Here is a 12,020-nt window from a genome sequence, read left to right as displayed (position 1 = left end):
AACATGGTTTGGTGCATCAAGAAGGGATAACCCTAAGCGACGACGATGAACTGGTAGACCTGACCGACATAGATGCCATACAACGGCGACTCGAGAAACTCCAAACCCGCCGAAAGGACCAAGGGGAAAAACAAAAATCCAAAAGCTACAGTTCCCCACGAAGCTACCCCAAGGAACAGCGATCCACCTGTGCCAGCTGCGAAGGAAACCATGCCCGAGCTGCCTGCTGGTTCCGAAATGCCAAATGCCATAACTGTGGAAAAACCGGGCACATCAGGACGGTATGCCGGAGCCGACCCCACGAGAATCTTCACAAGTTGGAGGCTACCTCCCCAGGTACGAGACCCACAAGAGCCAATAGCGAAAAGCCCTCGGGGTCCCTAGTGCAGGCGCTAAACAGGGACAGGGAAGCAAAAGGAGTCCACCAGCTAAACCCAAAGGTTAAAATCAGAACAAAATTACAGGGGGTCCCCTGTGACATGGAAGTAGATTCGGGGTCCTCGGTCTCTCTAATTTCCCTTAAGACCTTCAGGGAAATTTGCCGGCGAATCCGAAGACAAATTCCATTAGAACCCCCCCCCCCCAAATACATCTGGCAGACTACCAGAAAACCCCCATTCAATTAAAAGGGAAGGCCCGAGTGATAGTTGAATTCAAAAAATTCCGAGGTCCACTGAATGTGTTAGTCACGCAGGGAGATCAAACTATCCTAATCGGCCTGGACTGGTTCAAGGCCTTAGGCATTGCAATTACGGGAGTTAACACAACACAGACCACAGACATTGCGCACACTACATGAAGGACACCCAGGGGTGGTAAAGATGAAAGCCCTAGCTAGGAGCTATGTTTGGTGGCCAGGAATAGACAAGAACATTGAGGACCATGTGGCAGGATGCTACCCCTGCCAATTAGCGAGACCAGCCCCACCCCAGGCCCCGGTCTACAAATGGGAGACAACCAAGAACCCATGGTCCCGTGTACACCTGGACTTCGCAGGTCCCATACAGGGACAACATTTCCTAATAGCTGTGGATAGTTTCTCCAAATGGCTGGAGGTTATCCCAGTCAACAGTATCACCACAGCTGCCACTGTTCAGGGACTTAGGGGGCTTTTCGCCATGCATGGCCTCCCCGATGTCTTGGTCTCGGATAACGGGCCCCAATTTACTTCTTGTGAATTTCAGATATTCACCACGGAGAACTCTATTAGGCATGTCATGTCTGCTCCGTTCCATCCCTCGTCTAACGGTATGGCTGAAATTATGGTGAGATCTACTAAAGATGCCTTAAAGAAATTCATCAAAAGAAACTGGCACCAGCGACTAGCCCAGTTCTTACTGGCCCAGCACACCACCCCTTGCACAACCACTGGAAAATCACCAGCGGAACTACGGTGGGGAAGGAGATTAATTACCAGACTGGACAGAATGCACCCAGTCAGGACAAACCTTGACGCAGAGCAGCCTCTTCTGCTAAGGTCCTTAAGGAACGGACAAACCTTTTGGGCAAGGAACTACTCAGGGGGGCAAAAGTGAGTGCAAGGGGTTGTTATAGACCAAACCGGACCCCTGTCATATCTGATAGATGCTGGCTGCAACGGGCACATCCGGCGACACCTCGACCAGCTAAGAAAACGGAGCCCCCAGAATATAGCAGAACAAACAAACCCCAACATAGGAGAGGAAGGAACCCCACAAGGCGGGGACCAAGAATTACCTAACCAGTCACTAACCAAAACCGCCAATCAACAACTACCAGAACAGGGGGAAGGGGAGCAAGGTGCAGAAACACCCATACATTGCTCTGGGCGAACAAAGAAACCCCCAGCCTACCTGCAAGACTATGAGTGGGCAGGCAGCAATCTGCAACAACGGGGGGGAGGGGGAAGAAACCAATCCAGGGGAAGGGGAAGGAGTGAGTTATATGTTAATTGTTAATGTTAAGTAGTAAGTGTTGCAAGAAATGTTAACCACTGTATGAGGTAATAACCATGACAGGAACACACACACAGAGAAGGCGCAGGCGCAGCAAGCTGACAGCTCTCAGCTGTCAGCGCAGCTCACCACCACCACGCATGCGCAAACTGCCATGAGGACGCGAAGCTGTCAAAACACACCCCGCAGCCGATTGGCTCAGCAGTCCAGGCAGGAGAAGAACGAGCAGCGGATTGGTGCAGCCAGCCAGCGGCCGGCTATAAAAGAGCAGAAGCGGAGCACCTAAGTGTCCGGTACCTCAATAAACTGTTAGACCAAGCCTGCTGTCTCTGAGTGGTTCTTGAGCCACTTCAGGAGCCACTAGAAAGAAGGCACTTCTTTTTGGTTCCACTAGATCAGGGGTTGGCAACCTTGGCTCTTTTATGACTCATGGACTTCAACTCCCAGAATTCCTGAGTCAGCATAGCTGACTCAGGAATTCTGGGAGTTGAAGTCCATGAGTCATAAAAGAGCCAAGGTTGCCTACCCCTGCACTAGATGGACCTCCCTAAGAGAGGAGATCCATAATATATCCTGCTTCCCCCTACAATAATGTCAAATAATGCTTACAGTATATGAAAAATATATAAACCATTTGTATAGCTATTCTGTTTTTTCTCATCCTAACAAACTCCATCTCAAAAGAGGGAGGGAGAGTCTGTGTGAGCTCTTTTCTTACTTTACACAGCCACCAGAAAGCCTTGGCAAACCCCATAATTCCTTTTAATCACATGATACAGGACTCACATTACCTAATAATCTATACTTTGGATGGACTCATGGCTTCCAATTCTGGGAAATAGAAAGGTTATCCTACTCAGTTCATCGAACAGGTTTTGTGAAAAAACTCTATACTAACCTCCTTCCAACTTGGAGGAACTGTATGTTCTTATGGCCAACTTAGCCTTTGTCAGTCGTAAGTAGATGCCTGTATATTTGGAGGTATTTCCTACTCTCAACAATTGGCTTTATCCATTTTATTTCACTTATTTCATTTTACTCCACCTCTTTTTTTTTAGAATTAGTTCTGAGAAGCTTGCTGCTAGGAAACTAATATCTAAATAATCTTGATAGAGAAAAAGATCTTGAACAAGCATGGCCCCCCAAGTCCTAGGAAAGCCTCAGAACAACTGAAGATTGACAAGTAAATACTAACTGTGGACCAAATCTCAGTAAACAGAGATGATTTATTCACTTTAATGTGATCCTTAAATTTAATAGGAAGTGAACTTGAAGATTTACAGAGCAGTAATAAAATGAATCCTCCCATTTCTTGAGAACAGCCTCACTGTCAGATAATCTATTAAACCACTCAGGCACAGAAAATCTGCACAAGAGTTTAACAGCTGCTCTCTCAGTCTGAAGTGATGGCAAAACAGTAATTTTTTTAGAACAGTAATTTTTTTTAACAGCCATTAAAAGAATTGACGCTCTGTACAACCTTATAAATCCTCTGACTGCAGGATAGTTGAAAGCTTATACTCCGTAGATGGGAGCAGACTAGTTTTTTGCTCCGGATGGCAACGCAAAGCCCCCTTGATGCCTCATCTTTGATACTCCATGTAATTATGCTCTACAACAAAGTCAAGTAATGCTTATATGAGAAACAGTATTACTGATAAAAACAAATGTACTTATTGTAATTCAGCCATTCTAATTTGTGCCAGTTGCTAAAATCTCCCACATGGATCCAGAAGACTGATCCCTAACTCAGAGGTCTTCAAACTTGGCCCTTTTATGACTTGTGGACTTCAGCTCCCAGAATTCCTCAGCGCTGAAGTCCACAAGTCATAAAAGGGCCAGGTTTGAAGACCCCTGCCCTAACTCCATGATCTGCTGAATCTTAATTAAATTCAAAAGTCCAACTATTCCACTCCTGCTGCTTCAAATGAAAAATATTTGGAATTCTTTCAAATTTATTCAAACTAGTTTTTGTTTTTGTTGTTGTTGTTATAGTACCTGAACATTAAACTTTCGCTCCTTTATACGGATAGTGCTTCTTTAGTGGTCACAATTGTGACTGGCAACTCAGTTGTTAAGCAAACTGGTTGCTAAGTGAGAATGCTACTGTGCTTATTTTCAGCTTTCCTTTGCTTTACCAACCTGCAAAGGTCATAAATGAGAAGACTGATCGCAAAATTACTTTTTTATGTCTGTTAGAAGTATGAACAGTCACTATATGAGGCAGCCATTAAATAAGGACTACCCTGTATAAAATATAGGTGCCTCTGCCAAGTCATTTCACTGCCTAAAGTTATTCTACACTTCACATCAACTCAGACAATAAACGTAAGCACAGATAATGAAGACATGATCTAAGACCATTTAATTTTCTCAATCAGGTATTCTGCCTAAGAACTTTGATAAATAACTCCTTTATGCAGCTACTAAAGATGGCACAAGCAATTAGCCTTTAGAGGTTAGAGGACCTAAAAGAAGATCTGTTAAAACTGCAATCTGGTACTGCTTTGCTTAAACAGCTCTATTTGTCAAGACCACTGTTTGTGCCTGTTAAGAAGAGACTCTGGCAAGCTCCTTTCTGATTCAATGGGGTATGAGTGGGAGGGAGGTAAATACAAGCAGACTTGCAAGTTTCTGTTACTATGGCCTACTTTAGTAAAGTATAGTTCTAGTCTGTGCAGTTACCTGATCTGGTCTATCTTGTACATCACTTCTATGAAACAGGTCTTACGGTCACATATTCTTAGTTTCTGCAATCCTTGCTGAGTAATGACTTTGCCAACTTTGTTTTATCCTACATCTCTCACTATACTGAACTACAAGAACCATCTTTCCACAAAGAGCCCCTATGGAAAGCACATAATGTGCTGACTTTCTCCTGCAGCTACTCTGAATTAGTTTAAGTATGGGTTTGTGAGATAACTCAAAAACCCAAGAAAATGTAAGGTAGACAATACAGTAATAACACAGACCAGAAGATTATGGAAACAGAACCAACTGAAAGCAGAAGTCAGCCCTCAAAAACCTAAAGGACCACACAGCAGATAGCGAATGAATGAATGAATGGATGGATTAATTAATTAATTAATTAATACCTCTCCATCCAATTATATCATTACCAGGGAATCCAATGTACAGCATAGTTACAGAACTGAAAAAAAGCTTGGACATCTCACAAATATTCTATCAACTCCCTACTAAAGTGTCTCCAGAAAATTAAAAAAGCTGATAAAAGAAGAAGGTGAGATCATAGTTTCATACAATGTCACAGGATGCTTTATACCAGGCATGTCCAAAGTCCGGCCTGCGGGCCATTTGCGGCCCGGGGGGCGGTTTAATACAGCCCTCTAACAGCCCTCCCTGCTCTGTGTAAATGCAGCCCTCCCTCGGCCCTCCATTCTGATTGAGGGCGGCAAGCAATAGACTGTCTGCCACAGGAGGGAGGGCGGTGAGAGGGTGTTTCTGAGCAGCATATGGAGTCTCGGGTGCTGCCAGACAGATCCCCTCCTTCTTTTCCCCCTTCTCTCTCTCTCTCTCTCTCTGTGTCTGTGTGTGTTGGACCCGCGGGGAACAGCTGGTAGGGAGGCGGCAGTCCGGCATTTTTCCCCCTCTCGTTTTTGTGTGTGTGTGTGTCTCGGACCTGTGGGGAATGGCTGGTAGAGGTGGTGGCAGTCTGGTGTTTGCATCTCTCTGTGGGCCCGACACACACACACACAGGAGGGGGGGAACGCCGGATGGCCACCTCTACCAGCTGTTCCCCACAGGTCTGACACACACACACACACAGGAAGGAGGTAAACAACGCCGGACCACCGCCTCCCTAACAAACCTCTCCTGCATGCGGAGAAATGCCCATTCCCTCTGCTGAGCCATCCCAGTTGCTTGCATTGCGGAAGGCAATCATTTGGAACGAAGACACGAGATTTGGCGTTTCTCCGCCCGCGCTGATCTTGCCCTCCTTACAGTCTCCCTCTCTTTGTTTCAGCTTGCTTTCTGCATTTGGGATGAAGACTCGAGAGAGGGAGACTGTAAGGAGTGCGAGATCAGCGCGGGCTGAGAAACGCCGAATCTCTAGTCTTTGTCCCAAATGCAGAAAGTGCTGATCTCGCGCTCCTTACAATCTCCCTCTCTCGAGTCTCCAGTCTTTGTCCCAAATGCAGAAAGCAAGCTGAAACAAAGAGAGGGAGACTGTAAGGAGGGCGAGATCAGCATGGGCTGAGAAATGCCGAATCTCGAGTCTTCATCCCAAATACTTGCCTTCTGCAACGCAAGCAACTGGGATGGCTCAGCAGAGGGAATGGGCGTTTCTCCCCACGCGCTGATCAGCGAGTGCAGAGAAACGCGGATTCCCTGTGCACCCTTGCAAGATATGGAGGTGCTCCAGGGAGGTAACTGGGATGGCTCAGCAGAGGGAATGGGCATTTCTCTGCACACGCTGATCAGCGGGCGCGGAGAAACGCTGAACCTCGAGTCTTCATCCCAAATGTAGAAAGCAAACTGAAACAAAGAGAGGGAGATTGTAATGAGCGCGAGATCAGCGTGGGCTGAGAAATGCCGATCTCGTGTTCAGATTGTTGGGGGCAATCTCGCTCCAGCGTCTCGGCGAGCACACTGGGCCGCCCCGCTCCTTGGGGCTCGCTGCTGCCATGGGGGATGGCTCGGGGATTTGTTTCTGCAGGTTAAATCGGAACCAAGCAGCAAGTGAAAAAGTTAGCAGCAGTAGCGGGAGTGGTTTTAATTGCCAAGTGTCCCCATGGAAGTCAATGGAGGCGCCGCGGCTGGCCTTTTGAGTTGGTGAATGAATGAGAGCGAGAGAGAGAAACATTTATTGAGCAGTGTGAGTGAATGAGAGCATGAAAGAGGCTTTTTGGAGCAAGAGTGAGTGAATGAGAGAGCGAGAGAGAAGCTTTTGCAAACAAAACATGAGTGAATGAGACCGAGAGAGAAACTTTTCCAAGCAAAGGTGAGTGAATGAGAGCGGAGGGGGCAGGGTGCCTGTATGTCTCCCCTTAGGCTCCACTGTTCTGTCAAGCCTCTTGTTTTGCACATAAAATACATTGTGAAAACTCAGCTGTCAGTTGATCTTAATGTTATAAAATGAAAAGTATGCCATTTGCAATTAACTTGGCATAAAATAATTCATTTGCGTTTAATTGTAATTGTTCAAAGAATGTTCGGAAAAATGTTCGGCCCTCCAGCATGTTCACTTCACCCAATCTGGCCCTCTTTGAAAAAAGTTTGGACACCCCTGCTTTATACCTATAGACCTAGAATTAGTGAAATAATCCATGGCAGCATTGCTGCATAACACATACAACCTAATCAAATACACTAAGATTGAAACTGAAAATTAAAATCATTAACCTCATCAGTCTTGCCTTATCACCTACTTTCAGTTAGATGGATAAATATACCAACAAATCAGAGGAACATCCATAGGATCATCACTTCCAGGACTCATAGCAGAGACTTTAAAGCAACTATAGTACTTCCACTCATACAACCAAAAGTATAGATCCACTATACTTTGTCAGGTTTGCCATAATAAAAAAGAAACAACTAGAGAAGACACAGGAAATAATAACTTCTTTAAAGGAATAAATTTACAAGGAAAAAAGAAATACCAACACCACCCTTCCTGAATATCCTCATCAACAGAGGAAATGGCAGCAAATTAGAAATCCTCAGACTTCATTTTTATCTGATTTGCTCAGTGCAACCCCATCTATAACCAAAAATGATAATTCTCCAAAGCTGCTCTGTCTTGCCAGTTCAGTTTTAGCCTGTTGCTCCCCACCCAGACCTCAATAGCTTCGGGACACTGAGAGAGGATGGTTATGACATTATTTAATTCACCACAGGCAGAAATGTACAATTGAATATCATCAGCATACTGATAGTATCTCACCCCATGATGACAGATGATCTTCCCCAGCAGGTTCACGTAGATCTTTAACAGAAGCAGAGACAGTACTGAATATTGTGGAACCCCCCCAAAGCAAGGGCTGTGGGTCAGATCTCTCATTCCTAATCAACCCTGACTAAAGCAGCTTCAAAGGTATGAAGTGAACCAGGGAAACACAGAGCCTCACATTCCTAACCCCTGAAGCCATTTCAGAATACCACGATCAATGGTATTAAAAACCACTGAGAGGTCAAATAGAGCAAGGACAGATGTACTGTCCCCTGCCACTCCCACCAGAGATCATTACAAATGTGACTAATGTCATTCTGTTCCAGATCCAGATCCAAGTCCTGACTGAGAAGTTTCTATTTCATTTCATTTAGCATCCTCTGCAGCTGCAGCACCACCCTATTCTGAACACCCTTCCCCAAAAAGGGAACTTGGAGGCAGGGTGAAAACTGTCCCTCAAGATAAAAGCTAGTGATGGATCCTTAAGAAAGGGGTAAATTACAGCCCCTTTCAAGCATTAATCACCACTAGTACTTACCCAAGCACATGGATGTGGGAGGCATGGATCTAAAAGATAAGTGATTATGCTCACTGTAATGTATTGGGACTTTTTACTTGAACTGTTTTCACCTGTCTTTGAATGCTGCTTGAGATTGCTTAATTAGGGTGTCTGTGTAATGGTTGCTGGCTGCCCAGACATGCAGTCTCCAGGACAATCATTGGTTGGTTCTGGGGTGGGAATAGGTTCTTTCAAACCTATTGGCCACCGCCTAGTGGCCAACCATATAAGTAGCTGCGTAGAAGCCTCTGTTATCACTTCTGTTCCTGTTACTACAATAAAGCAATGTTCCTGTTTGAACCTCTCATCTTGCCTCCTGCTTCCCAAGAATCCACTACACAACACTGGTGACGAAGGTGGGATCCTGCTTCTTCAGAAGAGCTGAAGTCACTAGGGGATGAGGCCAGCAAAGTGCCTGGCAGGGAACGCGTTCCCCCCCGCATTGGTCGGCCTAGCAAGCTATGCTAGTGACCACCGGCCTGTGGACCAGTCCCAGGGCTTACAGAAGAAGCAGGATGAGGCAACGAGAGGCTCAAGCTGCGAAGACTTCCCAAAGATGGCAAAAGTCGGAAAGCTTGAGGAGTTTGATGTTACCCATAGAGATAGGCATCCTACATCTCAAGGGTCAAAAACTACCTCCGCGCCAACCAAGTCGCTGAAGATGGCCTGAAGGCCGCAACACTCCTCTGTGTCTGCAGGCCTGCAACCTTTTATATCACAGAGAACTTGGTCGCACTGGTGCAGCTGGAGTCTGTTACTTCCGCGGACCTGAAGAAACGGCTTGGCGACCATTTCCAGCCCAAATTGTCAGTGATAGCATGGAGGCATGCCTTTGAACAACGAGTTCAACAATCCGTAGAGACAGCAATGGAATTCATTGTGGCGTTGAGACAAGCTTCGCGCCTGTGCCAATTTTTGGACTTAGAAGAAAGGCTTCGAGACCAACTCATCTGTGGACTTTGGAGCAGAGAGCTACAACAGAAACTCTTTGCAAAAGACACTCTCTCGCTCCAGGAAGCCTTAAAAGAAATCATGGCAGATGAAGCAGCCAGCAGAGCCATGAAAGCCATGCGGCCTGCCAAAAGCACTCAGCACGAGGAAGCCGTCCACCACAAGGATGCCGAACTTCCAGAAGACGTCAACTTTGACCATGAAGTTGACAAGATCCAATGGCACCATGACAAGGAACCCAAAACTCCTTACAAGGCAGTTCCTTTCCCTTGGTGCCCGGGCTGTGGCAGCTGCCACCAATGAGCGGACTGCAGGTTCCGGACAGCCATGTGTCAGGCCTGCAGGAAGACCAGCCACATCGCATCAGTCTGTAGAGGTCGCCAGAAGGACCGCCAATCGGACGTTCTGATCAGGAGAGGTACCGGGGCCCTGAGGCGGCTTAGTGTAGGGTTTTGCTCCAGCTGTCAAAGCTCGCCACCCCCTTAAGCCCAAACTGAGACAAGTCAAGCTGCAAGGCGTTCCTTGCAGGATGGAACTGGATACTGGTTCAGCTGTGTCCATCATTTCCCTCAAAACCTTCCATTTCATCGGCAACCGCAGCAAGAGGTGGGCCAAGCTTAGGCCATCTGACATCATCCTGACTGACTTCCAAAACTCCCAAGTTGCCGTCAAAGGTGAGACCACTTTGGCTGTCAAGTTCAAGGGGTTTTGGGGGACCCTGGATATGATTGTGGTGGAGGGCCAGAGAACGAGCTTAATAGGGCTTGATTAGTTTGATGCTCTGGGCATCCAAGTCACCAGAATCCACTGGACACAAGTGGTGAACCTGGCATCAGTATGCGAGGAGTTTGCAGACGTTTTTCACACAAGCCTGGGAGAATACAAGGAGCCCCCGAGAGCCTTTAAACTTGATCCTGCCATAATGCCTATTAGGATCAAACCCCGCAGGGTGCCATTCATGCTTAAATATAAAATTGATACAGAGCTGGACAAGCTAATTAACCAAGGGGTAGTACAGCCCGTAGATGGGGGTGAATGGGAAACCCCAATTGTCACACCACTTAAGGCCAATGGGGAGGTCAGAATTTGTGGTGATTACAAGTGCACCATAAATAGGGCACTTAAGCAGCATGCGTACCTGGTGCCAGTCATTAGCCACATCTTGGCATCGCTGCAAGGGGGTACTGTATTTGCAAAATTAGATTTGTCACAGGCCTATCAGCAGTTACCTGTGGACGAGGCCACAGTGGCTACACAAACCATTGTTACACACGGGGGCTTTTAAAGTCAAATGTCTCCAATTTGGGGTTAGCGTAACCCCTGGGATTTTTCAAGGAGTCATGGAGCGTACACTCAAGGGCATTCCAGGGGTTTGCCCTTATTTCACGATGTGCTCATCGCTGGGGGGTCCACTGAGGTGCTTGCAAGGAGGCTCAAAGCCGTCCTTTAACAGTTCCACGAAGCGGGCCTTAAACTCAAAAGAAATAAATGTAACATTGGGGTTCTTTCTACTGAGTTCCTGGGATTCCGTATTGATGCAGAAGGCATCCATCCTTCCGATTCCAAGCTGAAGGCCATTCAGCTGGCACCTAGCCCCAAGTCAAAAGGAGAGCTTCAGGCATTCCTGGGTCTCCTTAATTTTTACCATGCGTTCCTTCCTAACAAGGCCGCAGTGGCAGAGCCATTACACCGGTTCTTAGGTAAAAACACTCCATGGAAGTGGACCAAGGTTCATGAAAACAGCTTTAAGGCAGTCAAATTCAGTGCTTACACACTTTAAAGAATCCTTGCCTGTATGCCTTGCATGTGAAATATCCCCTTATGGGGTAGGGGCTGTTTTAAGCCATTTGGAAAGTGATGGGACTCAAGTCCCAATTGCCTATTATTCAAGGACATTGTCCTCAGCTGAGCTCAATTATGCTCAAATTGACAAGGAGGCCTTGGCCATTGTAGCTGGGATGAAAAAAATCCATGATTACTTGTATGGCAGGGAATTCACGGTCTACACTGACTATAAGCCATTGTTGGGGTTATTTTAGTACAGATAGGCAGACGCCTCAAATACTGTCCCCTATGATGTTAAGATGGTCCATTTTCATGTCAGCCTACAGCTACAGACTGGTCCATAAACCCCGGCAAAGACATGGGCCACGCAGATGGCCTTAGCAGGTTGCCATTGCCCCAGGTAGAGCCAGCTCCAGCTCCAGCAGCTCGCATTTTGTCGATTCAGGATTTGCCTGAAATTCCCCTCCATGCTGGGGATGTGGCTGCAGAAACTGCTGCAGACAAGGTTTTAAGTAGAGTTTTGGCATGAATTCACACTGGGTGGCTTGAACATAGCCCTGGACCTGAGTTCCAGAGCTACTTCACATGTAGAAACGACCTTTCAGCTCACAAATGCTGCATTTTATGGGGGAGCAGCGTTATTGTCCCCAGTTCACTAAGGAATTGTGTACGTCAATCTCTGCATGAGGGACATCCAGGCATAGTCCAGATGAAGGCATTGGCATGAAGCTACCTATGGTGGCCAGGGTTAGATAAGGCTATTGAGGCCCAAGTACACGGGTGTTACACTTGTCAACAGTCCAGAGCAGAAATGCCACATGCTCCTGTCCACAGATGGGAGGAAACTCATACACCATGGTCAAGGATTCACATCAAC

The sequence above is a fragment of the Vipera berus genome, assembly GCF_964194415.1.
Source record: "Vipera berus genome assembly, chromosome: Z".
NCBI classification, from domain to species: Eukaryota; Metazoa; Chordata; class Lepidosauria; order Squamata; family Viperidae; genus Vipera; species Vipera berus.
Note: the sequence above shows the minus strand (reverse complement) of the source record.